Below are 16,707 nucleotides of genomic sequence, written 5' to 3'. Positions count from 1 at the left end.
TAGATACGCATATTAGAAGGAAGGTCTAATGCATAAGCCACTAGGTTAATCCTGCGAAGACAATGGAAAGGCCCAATAAACCGAGGTGCGAACTTCAGAGAGGGAACATGAAGTCAGAGGCTGCGAGATGACAGCCAGATCCTGTCTCCAACCTGGTAGGAAGGTGCAGGCAGGCGTTTGTGGTCAGCATGGAGTCTGTACCTATCATTAGCATGTTAGCAAAGCCTCTTGAACTTGTGACCAAGTGGAACAAAGACCATGGAGATGTTCCTCTAATGCAGGAATACTCTGCGGAACAAATGAGTCAAGCAACATGGAAGGTTGGAAACCATAGTTCATCATAAATGGGGACAATCGGGAAGCAGAATTCAAGGCACTATTGTGAGCAAACTCCGCCCATGGTAAGAGGTCTGACCAGTTGTTATGATGGTCAGAAATATAGCAACATAGGAATTACTCCAAGGACTGATTGGCTTGTTCTGCGGCCCCATTTGACTGTGGGTGATATGCAGAGCAGAAAGCAAGCTGAATTCCCAACTGTGCATAAAAGGTTCGCCAGAACTGGAACACAAACTGACTACCCCTGTCTGAGACAATAATCTTGAGTAGCCCATGTAAGCAAAAGATCTCCCGAGCAAAAATGGAAGCCATTTCCTTAGAAGTGGGCAACTTCTTAAGTCGAATACAATGGGACATTTTCGAGAACCGGTCAACCACCATAAGGATAACTGTGTTGCCCTGGGAGTTGGGTAACTCCACAAAAATCCATAGACAGGTGGGTCCAGGGCCTCTTTCCATTGGGTATGGGTTGTAGGAGGCCCACTTGAAGGTGTCATGGAGTCTTACTCTGAGCACACACGGAACAGGCAGCTACGAAGGCAATTACATCAGCATGTAGACTAGGCCACCAGAATTGTCCTTTCGGCTTAGTCACTGACTTTTTCCAGGGACCAACTTCTTGAAGGCAGCAGCATAACCAAATGTATCTGAGCACTCATCCAGTATCCCATAATGTACTCCAAAAAAAGGATTCTGTGGTGAGTCAAAAACTCTGTTTTACTGTATGAAGCTATATATGGAAAAATGTGCATCAATAATTGAACTGCCAAGCAATCATCTTTTACAATAGATAGCTTAGGTTTAAATTATTTTCCTTTGTAATCAAAGTCACTGAAAAGTCTTTTGTAGCACTGTAATCACTGCCCTCCCTTCCTGTCTGGTGCTCACTGTCTCTGTGGCTACAAATGACAGGGAAACCCCCCCCCCCAATGGAACAGCAGTTAGGTGTACATTTTTGGCACCAAATCACAGAAACATGTACAATCTCTGGTGAGCTTTCCCATTACCATCGTAACCCACCCATAACCCACCAAACAACATAGTTTTGAATGTTTTCAGTGATCCTGCTATACTTTGTCCCATGGATACTCCAGATGCTATCCCATTTTTGCCCCCCCCCCATCCTTTGGTTGCTATACAACCAATGGTGCTGTGGCTTGGTCACCAGCATCCAATTAACCAATGATGCTGTGCGGCTGTGTGTCATTGGTTTATAGGACACTGGCAGCTGGGCCTGCACAGTGTCATGGGTTTTTATGGTGCAGATGGCGCCAAAATCCTAGCAATCATCTCAGTAATGCTTCCTGTGGCTACAGGGCAACATTATTGAGCTTCAGTGAGGATGACGTGTCTGATATGCACATCCATCGTTAGTGCCTCTCCCCATCAAGTTCTGCCTGAGACCTGGGAAAAGTGTGTGGGCTGCTCAGTCTCGATAGGGAGGGGGTATGTAGACAGTGTATCCGCAGCTGCTGCTAGAGTACTGATAGGGGATGAAGTCCGTCCTGGCTCCTGCAAACATACAAGAAAGGAAGGGTGAACCCTGAAAGTCGCACATCTATGGTGTAGTGAATGGATGGAGTGGCAACCTCAGCCTGGACTCCTATCAGGCCACGCCCCCTTCTGCCTGAGGCAGTCATCTCAGTTTGCATCATTGTTGGCATGCCCTTGTTAGAACTATATTCACCATATTTGCCTCATTTCATGTCATAATGACACCAAGAGAAGTAAGAAGAAAACATCACAATAGGACCATGGGACAGTAATAAAGCCTGAAAGAATACAACCTTTCCCGAATCTGTCTAAAACAAAACAAAAATATTTTAATACTGGCCTTATCTAAAATACATGTACTCAGCGCTCACAGTCTGATGGATGTAGAAAAACGACAGTGGCCTATAGAAGAATGCCTATATAGTGATTGAAAAAAGCTCACGGAACATGCATCCATACAACTTGAAAAAGGAGGCGGGGCTTCTGAAACGCGTTGTGCCCACCTACTCCAACCCCAGGTGCTTGCCCTGGATGTTGAGGGCAATCGAGAACGCTGCCATTGGGAGTCTTCTGGCAGGTCTGGTTTCTCATGCTGATGGAAGCTTACACAGTGGCGTTACTTTCCATCCTTCATGGTTTACACATACCCTCCTCATCCAAGCTGCACCTCTTTAACTGGCATGTAAGTGTGGACATTTGTTTTTTAATAAAATTTAACAATTTTTTACTAACTCCTGTGCCTTTGGTTATTTTGTTTATACTTTAATACTAGCCTGACTGAAACCCTATAGAACCACATGCATTTTTTAAAACAAAAATTAAACAAGTTTTGACATCCATGTCATTATTTTTAGAGGTTCTGCCAGTATTATAGAACATGAGAGAGGTTGATTCCTGCCTATATTAGTTACATATCAATGATTTAGGGGAAATTCAGCAAAAGTTGCAATTTAATTTGATGGAGCAAATATAACCATACCTTAGTCGTGGCTTGGCTGCAGCATGAATTAAAATATCCATTTTATTACCTGACACAAATTTCTCTGGCAAGCAAAACAAAAAAGCGTGTGCAAGATTTCTCATTTTTGATTAGTCATTAAACTCAAGCTGCAGTGCACAGGAAGCTATGTCAGAGAGGAGTTCCTATGTGTTATGTTAATCCACATAATTACAGGATTCGCTTATCTTAGGTGAGGCTAAGAAAAGATCAGCAAGGGAACAATCTATGTAAACCTACTTTTAAAATATACCGCATTTATGTAGATTTTTCGAATTTGAAAAAAATACTCCCAAAATCAAATTTACTATAGTTCATTGAAACCAAATAGCGCTCAAACCCTAAAGACTCGTGCACACAATGGGATTTTTCGCAGACAAAACCTCTGACTTTTGTCTGAAGGCGTGTACATGGATTTTCCTGGAGAATAATCCGGATGATTTTCAGAATTATCTCCAGATGACAGACCCCTGCTTTCACCTTCAACTCTTGGCATTGTTGACCCCCTATATCAAGAAGCAGGACACATGCATGAGGCTTTTATTTTATCTTTTGGTTGAATAATAATGTTTTGATTTGATATATTTTCTATATTTTTTTAAAAATTGTGTAGAATAATACTTGGCTATGTGTTCTACTTCAAGTGATAGTTTGGGAGTAGGCAGTTACATTTAAAAAAAATAAAATGTAAAATTTAAAAGGGAAATCAACATAGTTGTATGTTTGTGAAAATCAAACAGATGGTGTTGCGCTACCTGAACTAGATATAAATATAAAGAGCCTAATACTGGAAGAAATAAAATCTAGCTATAAATCAACTAGCCTATCTTAAATAAAAATTAAAGTGCCTTGTGCTATGAAAAATAGTAACCAGTGTATTAAAAACTTAAATTCCAGAAATCATGTGTTTATATATCAACATAAGTAACTCTAAGTAAAAGGGGAAAAATATTCCATAAAGTGCAAATGTCTTATATTAAAATGTGCAATTCATAGTGCATGATTACAAAAAGTTGATAAAATACAGTCTTTAGTGAAATTAAATAAAGTGCCAGTGATTATTAGTTCCGTAATCTTCTTAATAATAAAAAAAAAAGGTGGGGGGAGGGGGGGGGGGGGGGAAGGGATGGGAGGGGAATTAGGTGGTCATAGGAGATAAAAGTGAACTCGATATTAGGTATCAACCTATACAAAGGTTATTTATCAAATGTCATAGATCACGTTAGCATTATAACCCCATATTTTACACTAAAAAATATCTAAAACTGTTCTTTAAAATTAGTCTATATGAATTTATAAGACAAATGGTGAGATAACATTTTATCTCATGGTTGGTATATATTAGCACTATATTCCCCCTAAATGTAATGTCCCTTAACTAGTTCGCCAAACCCCAACTGATCCATTATTTGTATTTATAAATATTAGGGTGTCCAAAACCGGATTAAGGTAATATGGACTAGTGGTCCAGGGCTAGTTCAATATAGCCATATATATATGTTATTTATCCTGTCTTTTTGGGGATCTAAGACCAAATTAGGATAATATGGGAAGTGGAAAGTTTTCCCATTATTGTCGTTTTGTCAGGAACCGGAAATGGCGTTCAAGATGGACCCAAACTGGTTCATTTATACTATCACAATACATAAAATAGTTTTACAAACATGTGAATTAAATATATTATATAAAATGAGTATTGCAAGATCATTACATTAAAACAAGTATCAAATCTAAAACCAAGTTAAAAGATATAAAAATACATAAAAAATATATATTTTTTAGAAATCGCTGATAAAACAGTTTAAGTCTAAATCAATGTTCAAGCCTTGGGGGGTAAATGTATCCAAAATAAAAATCCACTTAGATTCTGCTTGGCTGAGTGTCCTAACTTTGTGGCCCCCCCTCCAGTGTTTCTTATATGGTTCTATACCCCAAAAAGTCAAATGAGTGGGGTCTTTATTGTGGTGGGTACTGAAGTGTCTGGATACACTATGCTTATCAAAGCCGCTAATAATGTTCTTTACATGTTCTTTTATTCTTACTCTCAGCGGTCTTTTGGTTCGCCCAACATATTGTAAGCCGCAACTACACTGTAAGGCATAAACAGCTCCCTTGGTGTTGCAGCATATGAAATCCTTAATATTATACGTGTTTCCAGTACTTGTAGAGGTGAAGTTAAATTTCTTTTCGACCGGCTTTTTTACTCTTGTGCACGCATAACAGCGTCTACAGGGAAAAAATCCCTTGCCTGTAAACAAAGTTAAACCATTATAGGGGGGATCGGGGATGTTTTTTACTATCTTATCCCTTAGGGTTGGTGCTCTTTTATAAATAAATCGTGGATATTGGGGTAGGATTTCCTGCAGGTGTATATCTGACCTTAGTATGTGCCAATGCTTTTTAATCATTTTCTCGATCTTCTTATGTTGCATATTATAATTCAATATTATTGGTACTCCATCACTTTTGTTCATAGTGGGTGGTTTATCCTTTATTAGTGTTGCTCTATCCATATTTTCTATTTCTGTGATGTTTGTCTTGATATCTTCACTCTTGTAGCCTTTATGGATAAATCTATTTCCAATTTTCTCTGCTTGTGTCACAAAATCTCTTGGGTGGGAGCAGTTCCTTCGTAGCCGGATCATTTGTCCTTTCGGGATATTGCTCAACCAGTTCCAATGGTGGCAACTATCAGTGGGCAAATAGCTGTTCCTGTCCACATTTTTGAAATGAGTTTTAGTGTACAATGATTTCTCTTCTTGTTTTATTTCTAGGTCCAGGAACGTAATGGTCTCGTCACTTATCTCCCACATTAAATTAATGTTCCTGTCGTTCTTATTTAATCCTTCTAGGAAGGAGATTAGTTTGTTTTTTTCCCCTTTCCACAATATTAGTATGTCATCTATGTACCTTTTTGTATCTTTGATCTTAACCACTTCAGCCCCGGACCATTTGGCTGCCCAAAGACCAGAGCGTTTTTTGCGATTTGGCACTGCGTCGCTTTAACTGACAATTATGTGGTCGTGCGACATGGCTTTCAAACAAAATTTACATCCTTTTTTCTTCACAAATAGAGCTTTCCTTTGGTGCTATTTGATCACCTCTGTGTTTTTTCTTTTTTGCGCTATATAGAAAAAAATAGCGTCAATTTTGAAAAAAAATGCAATATTTTTACATTTTGCTATAATAAATATCCCCAAAAAATATATAAAAAACATTTTGTTTCCTAAGTTTAGGCCGATATGTATTCTTCTACATATTTTTGGTAAAAAAAAAAAATCGCAATAAGCGTTTATTGATTGGTTTACGCAAAAGTTCTAGCGACTACAAAATAGGGGATAGTTTTATGGCATTTTTATTAATGATTTTTTTTTATTAGTAATGGAGGTTTTTATCGTGACTGCCACATTATGGCGGACACATCGGACACTTCTGGCGCTATTTTGGGACAATTCGCATTTATACAGCAATCAGTGCCATTAAAAATGCACTGATTACTGTGTAAATGTAATAAAAGGGAAAACACTGCGCTATAGTTTGTGAAGAAATGGCCACAACAGCCACAACAGCAGCCAACACCAAAAACAAACAAAGTTCGACAGGTAAAATAATAAAAACAGTGTAGCGCTTCAATAATAATAAATGTGATCAACATAAATTATAGAAATAATAATATGAAAAAAATCGCATAAATATAAATGCCTAGAGATAAAAGTCCAACATTAGGCGCTCATTCCACTATGTAGCTGGCATAGGGGTGACCAAACCGTCACAGAGAAGGAAAATGGTGTACTAGGCGAATGTATTCATGTGGATCTGCTTGACTGTAAACATCAGAGAAAAGTAGATAAATACTTCTTACCGGAACAGTTGGACTCACACAGTCATATGACGGTTGAGTCTAGAAGGCTTGAGGTCACAATCTGGGACCAAGGAGTGTAAGGAGGGAGGTCTGTTGAGCTGATGGAAGAGCTCCGGGCGGTTGTAGGCTCAATGATGGATCCTTTCAGATGGAACGTCAAAGTAATCAAGCTCAGACGCAGCCCGTTGTGCCAATACTCCAACCTCCCCCGGATGAGGAGGGGGGTGTTGTGAAGTTTTAAACCAAAAGAATGGAGAAAAAGAAAAAAAGGCTCCACATGGTGCGGGTCAAACGGTATAAAAAATGTTGGTTTATTGAAGTCAAAAGATAATTAATGACTTGGTGATCACGTAAAAAACAAAATAAAATTAAAAGCAATGTGGGGTGCCAACAGCTCGCCCGACGCGTTTCGACATATGTGTCTTCAACAGGGGCATGTTGGAGCCCACCACATTGCTAACAAATATATAGAGAATGAGAAAGAGGTTCCACCTAACAAGAGGCGGGGAATCCGATCTCAGACAGCCTCTTAAAGGTACAGTGAACAGTTTAGTCAAATCAGAATATACTTATTCAGACACTATAAGCAAATACAAATAACATCTAAAAATGTCACTCATACAGACTATTAAATGGGTATTGATAACAATAAAATCTAAAAAATATGTAAAAAATATGCCACCATGCTCACGCGTGGATAGCACTAAATAGATTGCATTGTTCATAGCCTAATCAGGTATATAGATGCAGGATGATTCAATTCACTTATAAAGCATATACAGAGAACACATCCAGCACTAATACAAAAAGATCAGACATGCGTTGTTAATTATACATAAATTACATTGTACCTTCACCTGAAAGTACTAGTTTACATTTGCATTATTCATAGCCTCATCAGACTCATAAAATGCAGGAAGATTCAATGCACATATAAAGCGTATACAAAAAACACATCCAGCTCTAGTACAAAAAAATCAGACATGCATTGTTAATTATACATAGGCTGCATTGTACTATCCCATAAACGGACTGGTTTATATTTGTATTATATCATAGATGGAGCTGTGGGAGTCTCAGTAATAATGTCTGATAGAGATCTATCATTATGTAATTTAGATGTCTCTTACTTGTTGTACTAGCAGTGTGTAACCTGGAAATATGCATGAGTAACCATGGTGACAATTCATACGTGCTGATCAGTCTTTTTGAGTTCGGATCAGATGATCTAAAGTGTCATGACGTACAATAACACAGGAAAGGCTCCACCAATCACTCAGTGTATATGTCATGTGACTAAATGTGGGAGTGGTTGAAAAAAGCTCACATCTATAGAGTAGGGGCGTGTATGTTTGCACATCATTATGCAGGAATGTAAGGAAGGGGGGACATTCAAAACTTGGCGCCAATTTCTCCTTATTGTGCGTTCCACGCTGCGGATCGAAACGAGCAGCGTGAGCACGTATCAAGTGCATGACGACGAAGTGGGGCGTGTATGTGTAAGCGTCACAGGTTGCGTCATTATGCAGAGGTATGAAGGGGGCGTGTAAGCGTGAACGTCACGCACTACATCTCTCCACAAAAGTATAGGAAAGGGAGAGGCATCTGAACCTGGCGCCAATTTCGCACATGGTGAACGTCACACGCCACAAGGCGTGACGAGCAGCAGAAGGGCCAATCCGAGAGTGCGTCACTCTGCACATGCGCCATGACTGGTGACGTAATTACGTCATGTCATGCGCAGTGATGGATCGAGGGCTAATAAAACAAGGTAATCACGGGGAATATAGAAGGTGTGGCAACATCACGTCACGTCCAATAATAGGGCCCGACGCAACCATGACAACCACAAAAGCGTCATGGCATTTAGGATCGGAAAGATACCACAAGTAAAGGGACACAAATACAAAAACAAAACAAGAAAAAAGTAAAAGAAAAAATAAACATCGCTCCATAATCAGAATATACATCTTACTCAGGAGATTTTACAACTAGTAACCAAAAGGTAATGTGTAATAAACAGCTCCATCTATGATATAATACAAATATAAACCAGTCCGTTTATGGGATAGTACAATGCAGCCTATGTATAATTAACAATGCATGTCTGATTTTTTTGTACTAGAGCTGGATGTGTTTTTTGTATACGCTTTATATGTGCATTGAATCTTCCTGCATTTTATGAGTCTGATGAGGCTATGAATAATGCAAATGTAAACTAGTACTTTCAGGTGAAGGTACAATGTAATTTATGTATAATTAACAACGCATGTCTGATCTTTTTGTATTAGTGCTGGATGTGTTCTCTGTATATGCTTTATAAGTGAATTGAATCATCCTGCATCTATATACCTGATTAGGCTATGAACAATGCAATCTATTTAGTACTATCCACGCGTGAGCATGGTGGCATATTTTTTACATATTTTTTAGATTTTATTGTTATCAATACCCATTTAATAGTCTGTATGAGTGACATTTTTAGATGTTATTTGTATTTGCTTATAGTGTCTGAATAAGTATATTCTGATTTGACTAAACTGTTCACTGTACCTTTAAGAGGCTGTCTGAGATCGGATTCCCCGCCTCTTGTTAGGTGGAACCTCTTTCTCATTCTCTATATATTTGTTAGCGATGTGGTGGGCTCCAACATGCCCCTGTTGAAGACACATATGTCGAAACGCGTCGGGCGAGCTGTTGGCACCCCACATTGCTTTTAATTTTATTTTGTTTTTTACGTGATCACCAAGTCATTAATTATCTTTTGACTTCAATAAACCAACATTTTTTATACCGTTTGACCCGCACCATGTGGAGCCTTTTTTTCTTTTTCTCCATTCTTTTGGTTTAAAACTTCACAACACCCCCCTCCTCATCCGGGGGAGGTTGGAGTATTGGCACAACGGGCTGCGTCTGAGCTTGATTACTTTGACGTTCCATCTGAAAGGATCCATCATTGAGCCTACAACCGCCCGGAGCTCTTCCATCAGCTCAACAGACCTCCCTCCTTACACTCCTTGGTCCCAGATTGTGACCTCAAGCCTTCTAGACTCAACCGTCATATGACTGTGTGAGTCCAACTGTTCCGGTAAGAAGTATTTATCTACTTTTCTCTGATGTTTACAGTCAAGCAGATCCACATGAATACATTCGCCTAGTACACCATTTTCCTTCTCTGTGACGGTTTGGTCACCCCTATGCCAGCTACATAGTGGAATGAGCGCCTAATGTTGGACTTTTATCTCTAGGCATTTATATTTATGCGATTTTTTTCATATTATTATTTCTATAATTTATGTTGATCACATTTATTATTATTGAAGCGCTACACTGTTTTTATTATTTTACTGTGTAAATGTGACTGGCAGTGAAGGGGTTAACCACTAGGGGGTGCTGCAGGGGTTAAGTGTGTCCTAGGGAGTGATTCTAACTGTGGGGGGGTGGGCTACGTGTGACATGACACTGATCACCAGTTTCGATCACAGGGAGCTGTGATCAGTGTCCTGTCACTAGGAAGAAAGGGGAAATGCTTGTTTACATTAGCATTTCCTCATACTTCCTCTCCGTGAGACAATCGCTGTTATCCCTGCTGATTTTGAGTCCTTGGGAACCGCAATCACACTCACGGAGCTTGCGGCGGGTGCCCGTGCACCCACAATGCCGCATCTACGTTAATATGCCTGTACGTGCCTTTCTGCCGACGTATATCGGAGCGAGCCAGTCGGTAAGGGGTTAAAAACAACGGGATAATGGTGTTGTGATAACTTGCCGAAATAAAAAAACATAATAATATTTTTGATATCACTAGAAAAAAAAAGCATTTGAAAATGTGTTTGCAATATCTCCATCAGTATCACCAGCAAAGCAGCTTCATTATTATCCCATTAAAGAAGAAGAGAAGAGAATGTGCGCTGCATTTCTAGATTTGCACAGAAGTCTCTGAAATTCCCCCCGCAGTTGGGACTGACATGCGGAAACTAAATTATGTGAGTTCAGCTGAACTCGCACGATTTCCTCCCGCTGTCAGTGTGAACCAGGGCTCAAACTGGGCCTTTGTCTTTGTAATTCACGTGCTGCTATCCCAGGGACACCATTTATTATCAAACTATCTTAATGCATATCTACAAATAAACAAAAAGAAAAAAATTCTAATCGTGGCTACGATCAAATATTTGCGGCTCCGATCAAAGGAGCGTGGTTTCACCTTCTGACCCGGAAATGAGTCATTGTAATCACCTGGAAGTTCCTGTGCTGGTCAGGATCTCCATCTAGGTGGACATGGCGAGGTCCCTCTTTAGCAAAGAGGAGGTGCTGCTCATTTCCCGGATAAGTGTAGGATATGTACTTGTGCTTACTCAATGTGGGGGTGGATGTGGTAGTTAAATTTGGCATGGGTGGGGTTCATTGATTTGTTTGGCATCCCCACACATTTGCTTCTGGCCCATGTGCACACATCACTTCCTGCATTTGTTCTGCTGATGTAAATCAGTAAGGACTATGCAAATATAAATGAGAGCTCCTTTCTATTAAAATATATATGACTTGTTTCATAGTTGGGTGACTTTTTCAGCAAATTTGGACCTCGGAGTTGTATGACAAGTTGTACCCCATGATTCTCAATGATAACCATTCTTATCTGTGCTACTTCAAGTTGCAACAACTTCAAAGTAGTCCCTGTACTACTTTGGGGTAACTTTCATTTGACTTGAGGTACATAAGGTTCAATATTACACAGGCATTCCCAGAAGTTGGGGCCAAGTTGCAGCTGCAAAGTGGCAGCAAAATAGTGTGACTTTCAGGTTGCAGCAGTGTGAATGAGATTCAAGGATAATACCTTTGAATTAGGCCCTATTGTCACTTGTGCATCCTGCAAGTGGGTCATATTCCTCCCTGCGCTACTTTGGTTTGACTTTGATGTGACTTGAGGTCCATATACCGCAAGATTACATAGGCATTGGTCGCACAAGTGTGAATGGGGCCTAACTCAAAGTTGTTATCAATGAATTTCATTAGGTTTCTTTCACATTTGGTTGACTTTTCATACAACTTGTGGTCCATAAGGCCCCTTTCAAACTTGTGCGACCTTTTTGCCGCAAATTTGATGTGATTTGAAGCAATGCCAGTGTAATCTTGAGGTCTATGGATGCAGGAGTCACAGGACAAGTCGCACAAGTGTGAAAGGGGCCTTAGGGCCAGTTCACAATGCAGTGCTGTCCGACATCGGATGTGATTTTCCCAGTACTGCAAATCATACACGATGTCTGTGTGATGCAAACTCAGCCATAGAGATTGTATGGTTGAATTTGCATCACATTTGGACCAAACTCGCACAGGACCCTTTTTTTGGTCCGCAGCAGAATTGGATCGCATGGCTGTTGTCTGAATTTGCAGTTCGCAAACTAATAGATAGATATGTAAACTAATTTTGGGGGTTTCTTTAGCTTTCTACTGACACTCCCAGCAGTTCGCATATGGCAGTGTGAACTGCCTGCGAGTTGTATGCGATGCTGGAACCCATACTGGATTCTCAGTTAAAAAATTAGCACTTTTGATTTTTCATGTTCATGTCCCATAGACTTTAATGGTGTTTGCACAAATTTTTTGCCTGTTCGCAAGTTCTGGTGGGAACTGAACCAGAGGGGAGGGGTGTTTGGCTCATCCCTACCCAATAGCCAATGGCACATGAGCATGGGTGGTACCATAATATTAATGCCTCATATGCAAAACATTATTGTATACAATGAAAAGAATCAAACATAAATAATAGTATTTTTTATGTATGGTTGTGCTCAGCCCTAAAGCGTAGTGGTATACCCTGCTACCTTAAAAAGGTTCAAGACATGGGTTTGAATCCCACCAATGGTATCACCTCCTGAAAACGTACATTGTAATCAGCAGCATAATTAGGGAATGTACATCAGTTTGTTTTATTCCATAATTTTAACTCTTCAAACGCATGCAATGGTATGTAATTATTCAAAAATATTATTGTGTGGAACTCCAAAAATCCAGCTATTCAAAAATCAAGGGAAAAACTGCATAGGTTTCCCCTTCCCCAGTGCATACCAGGCCCTTTGGATCTGGTATGGAATTTAGGGGAACCCCATGGCAAAATAAAAAAAAAATTGACATGGGGTCGCCCCCAAAATCCATACCAGGCCCTTCAGGTCTGGTATGGATTTTAAGGGGAACCCTGTGGCAAAATAAAAAAAATAGCATAGGGGTCCCCCCAAAATCCATACCAGACCCTTATCCGAGCATGCAACCTGGCAGGACAGAAAAGGGTGGGACAGGTGAGCACCCCCCCCCCCCCCGAAGCATACCAGGCCACATGCCCTCAACATAAGGGAGGGTGCTTTGGGGTCCTTTGGGGTCAGTATTTGTAGCTGCGACTTTACATTTTTTTAATACAGGGCAAAGATCCTTTTTAAGTAGCATACAGGAAATCGTAATGTATAAAGATGATAAGGTTAGATTTCCAGAGGGGTAAATTTAAATCACATGAACTATAATCTTCACTTGTAATGTAACATTCTATTTCTGCATATTAATTATAAAATTTGTTTCTTGTTTATGCATAGCTAGAAAAAAAAAGAAAAAAAGAGTAAAAAGAACCAAAAAAGGATAGGAAACAGTCTTGAGTGGGGTGGGGAGAAGAAGGCAGTGTCTAAGGGGGATCAGCCTTGCTTTTAAGCTGAACTCCAGGAAAAAGATAAAACTACTTACCCTATCCCTTGCTAGCGGATGCATCCATGAGACCAGTCCTCTGAAGCCTCTTCTCTGTTAGGCCCCTTTCACGTGGACACCTCCATTTTGCAGATTCCACTTGCTCAGAGACCTCCGTTTTGCGGTTTCTGCTTGCTCAGTGGGGGAAGCTCCCTAGTGGCCAAAAGGCGAAGTGACTTAAGGTAGCATCCGCCCAGCCGCGCCATTCTGCCGCAGTAGAACTGCGGTGTCTGATCGGCAAGTGGTTAAATGATAAGGAGGGACACATGGTATATGGGTAAAAGACACATCCCTGCCACAGCCCCAGTTATGCCGCATACACACTAGCAAAATGTCCGACAGAAAAAGTCAGACGGAAGCTTTTCATCGTATATTCCAATCGTGTGTATGCCTCATCTGACGGACTTAGAAATAGAACATGTTCTAAATATTTCAGACGGAACCAATTCCTATCGGGAAAACCGCTCGTCTGTATGCTGTTCCGACGGACCAAAAACAACGCATGCTCTGAAGCAAGTACAAGACGGAAGCTATTGGCTACTGGCTATTGAACTTCCTTTTTCTAGTCCCGTCGTACATGTTGTACGTCACTGCATTCTTGACAATCGGACTGGTGTGATCGTGTGTACACAAGATAGTTTCAGCGGAATTCCGTCGGAACTCTGTTGGAAAAACCTTCAGGAGTTTATTCCGACGAGAAAACCGGTCATGTGTACCATGGGACATTTTAGTTTTAGTCCCATTTTAGTCTTCTTCAATTGTTTTAGTCATATTTAGTCTACTAAATCTCCAATACATTTTAGTCAACTAAAATGTCCTACATTTTAGTCGACTAAAATCTCCAGTACATTTCAGTAATTGCAATTTAATTGTAGTCATAGTCTTTTGACCTAAGCCGCGTACACACGGGCGGACTGTATGGCCTACTTAGTCCGTCATACAATCCGACGGACAGTCCGTCATACTTTCGAATGAACGGACTTGACCACGCACGGATGCACAAACAGTCCGTCGAATGCTTGCGCGATGACGTGTACAGCACGTACGACGGGACTAGAAATAGGAAGTCCATAACACAGCAATGCACCCTTCCGCCGTGTAAATCCTTTCTGAGCATGCGCCATTCTTAGTCCGTCGAACTAGCCTACTCACGAGCGGATTGTCCGCTGAAACCAAAGTATGATGGACAGAATTTCGAAAAATCCAAAATACTTAGTACGCCAGACTGCACGCTGAAAAAGTCCGCTGAAGCCCACACACGAGCGGACTGTCCGCTGAAATGTGTTTCGACGGACTAAGTAGGCCATACAGTCTGCCCGTGTGTACGCGGCATTAAATTTAATTTTAGTTTTAGTCTCATTTTAGTCTTTTGACTAAAATGGCATTTTAGTTTTAGTCTCATTTTTGTCTTTTGACTAAAATGACTTTTCGTTTTAGTCATCTCAATTGTTTTAGTTTTAGTCGTGTTTTATTCCACTAAAGTAGTATTCATTTAGTCGACTAAAATATTTTAGTCGTTTTAGTCGACTAAATTAACACTGCTGTGTACAGCGCATTGCACAGATCACAAAGATCCAAGAGCTAATATGCTAAAACACACCTTTTTTTACCTCTATTTTTCATTTATATTGGCTTTCCAAAAACGGAATAAAAAGTTTAGTGCAGCATAACACTTTTTTTTAGTAAAATAGTACATTTTGTATAGTGATGTACATATTAGATGAAAAAGCAGGGCAACGTAAAGTGAACCTTCAGTCATTTTTTCATCTTTCCATCTATTACATTTTCTGCCCTTGTTGTTTTAACTTTGGATAGTAAAACATTTTTTTTTCTGCCAGTGAATACCTTACAGCCCACTTCCTGTTTCTTGTCTGGTAAAAAGCCTAGGCTTATGACATCATGCACAGCTCTCTCTCTCTCTCAATCTCATGAGAGCTTGCCAGAAAGGGAGGGGGGGGGTGAGTCGTAAAAGGGCCAATGAGAGCTGCAGAGCTGGAGGTGTGCCTCTGTGTGTCTGTGTAAATCCAGGAATTAAACAAGCAGCAGCTTCAGCTGCCCACAGTGTAAATGGATGCAGCCAGACCCAGTGGAGAGAGATTTCTGCAGCATATTTGGCAAGTACAGAATCACAATATATATCAAATAATATGCAAAGTGGTTGGGGTGAACCTTCAGAATCGCAAAGACGTTTTTATTACAAATTATGCGAGCAGACTGCAGTTCCTCTTTAACCACTTCCCGACCAGCGCACGACGATGTACGTCGACAGAATGGCACGGGCAAGCATATTGGCGTACAGGTACGTCGAACATTCAATGCCGCCCTGCCATCGGGAGCGTGCCGCCGGCGGTGCGCTCCCGCGCTGGTCGGGACCCCCGTGAGTCCGGTCGCGGGACCCGCGGACTCGATCGCCGCGGGCATCCCCGCGATCGTCTCACGGAGCGGCCGAATGGAGGAAATGCTGTGTAAACAACATTTCTCCATTCTGCCTAGCAACTAGTGACGCTGATCTCTGCTCCATGTGATTGGAGCAGAGATCAGTGTTCACTAAATGAAAGCCCATCCCCCCCACAGTTAGTAACACACCCCTAGGAACACTTTTTTTTTTTTTTATTCTTTATTTAAATTTTTCATTTAAGTTGCGTACAAAACATAATCAGGTATTGAAAGAAAACCATAGAACCAATATACATTCATGCCTTTCAATTTTTCACATTATCCTGGTTTTCTTTCTTTACTTCTCGAGTTCTTCTAAAATATCTCCCTCCCACCCCTCTTCCCACCCCTACCGACCCATTACCTCGTTAAAGATCATAGATTGTCTAAAGATTTTCCAGTATTTTCATTTCACATGGAATCTCTTTCTTTCTCTTTCTTCCTCCATTCCCAGCCCTTCAATGCTGTACATTTCCTCAACTTTTCCTAACCATTCCTTTACTTTGGGTGCTTCTATTTCTTTCCATTTTTTCGGAATCAGACTTTTTGCCGCGTACCCCTAGGAACACTTAACCCCTACACTGCTACCCACTGGTTAACCCTTTCACTGCCAGGGTCATTTACACAGGAATCACTGCATTTATATAGCAGTGATTACTGTATAAGTGACAATGGTCCCAAAAATGTGTCAAAAATGTCCGATGGGTCCCCCACAATGTCGCAGTCACAATAAAAATCGCTGATCGCCGCCATTACTAGTAAAAAAAAAATAATAACAAATTATTAATAAAAATGCTATAAAACTATCCCTATTTTGTAAACGCTATAACTTTTGCGCAAACCAATCAATAAT

The sequence above is a fragment of the Lithobates pipiens genome, unplaced genomic scaffold (genome assembly GCF_037356315.1).
Source record: "Lithobates pipiens isolate NorthernLeopardFrog02 unplaced genomic scaffold, aLitPip1_a1.2 Scaffold_22, whole genome shotgun sequence".
Taxonomy (NCBI): Eukaryota; Metazoa; Chordata; class Amphibia; order Anura; family Ranidae; genus Lithobates; species Lithobates pipiens.
The sequence above is the reverse complement of the archived record's forward strand: the minus strand, read 5'-3'. Positions refer to the sequence as shown.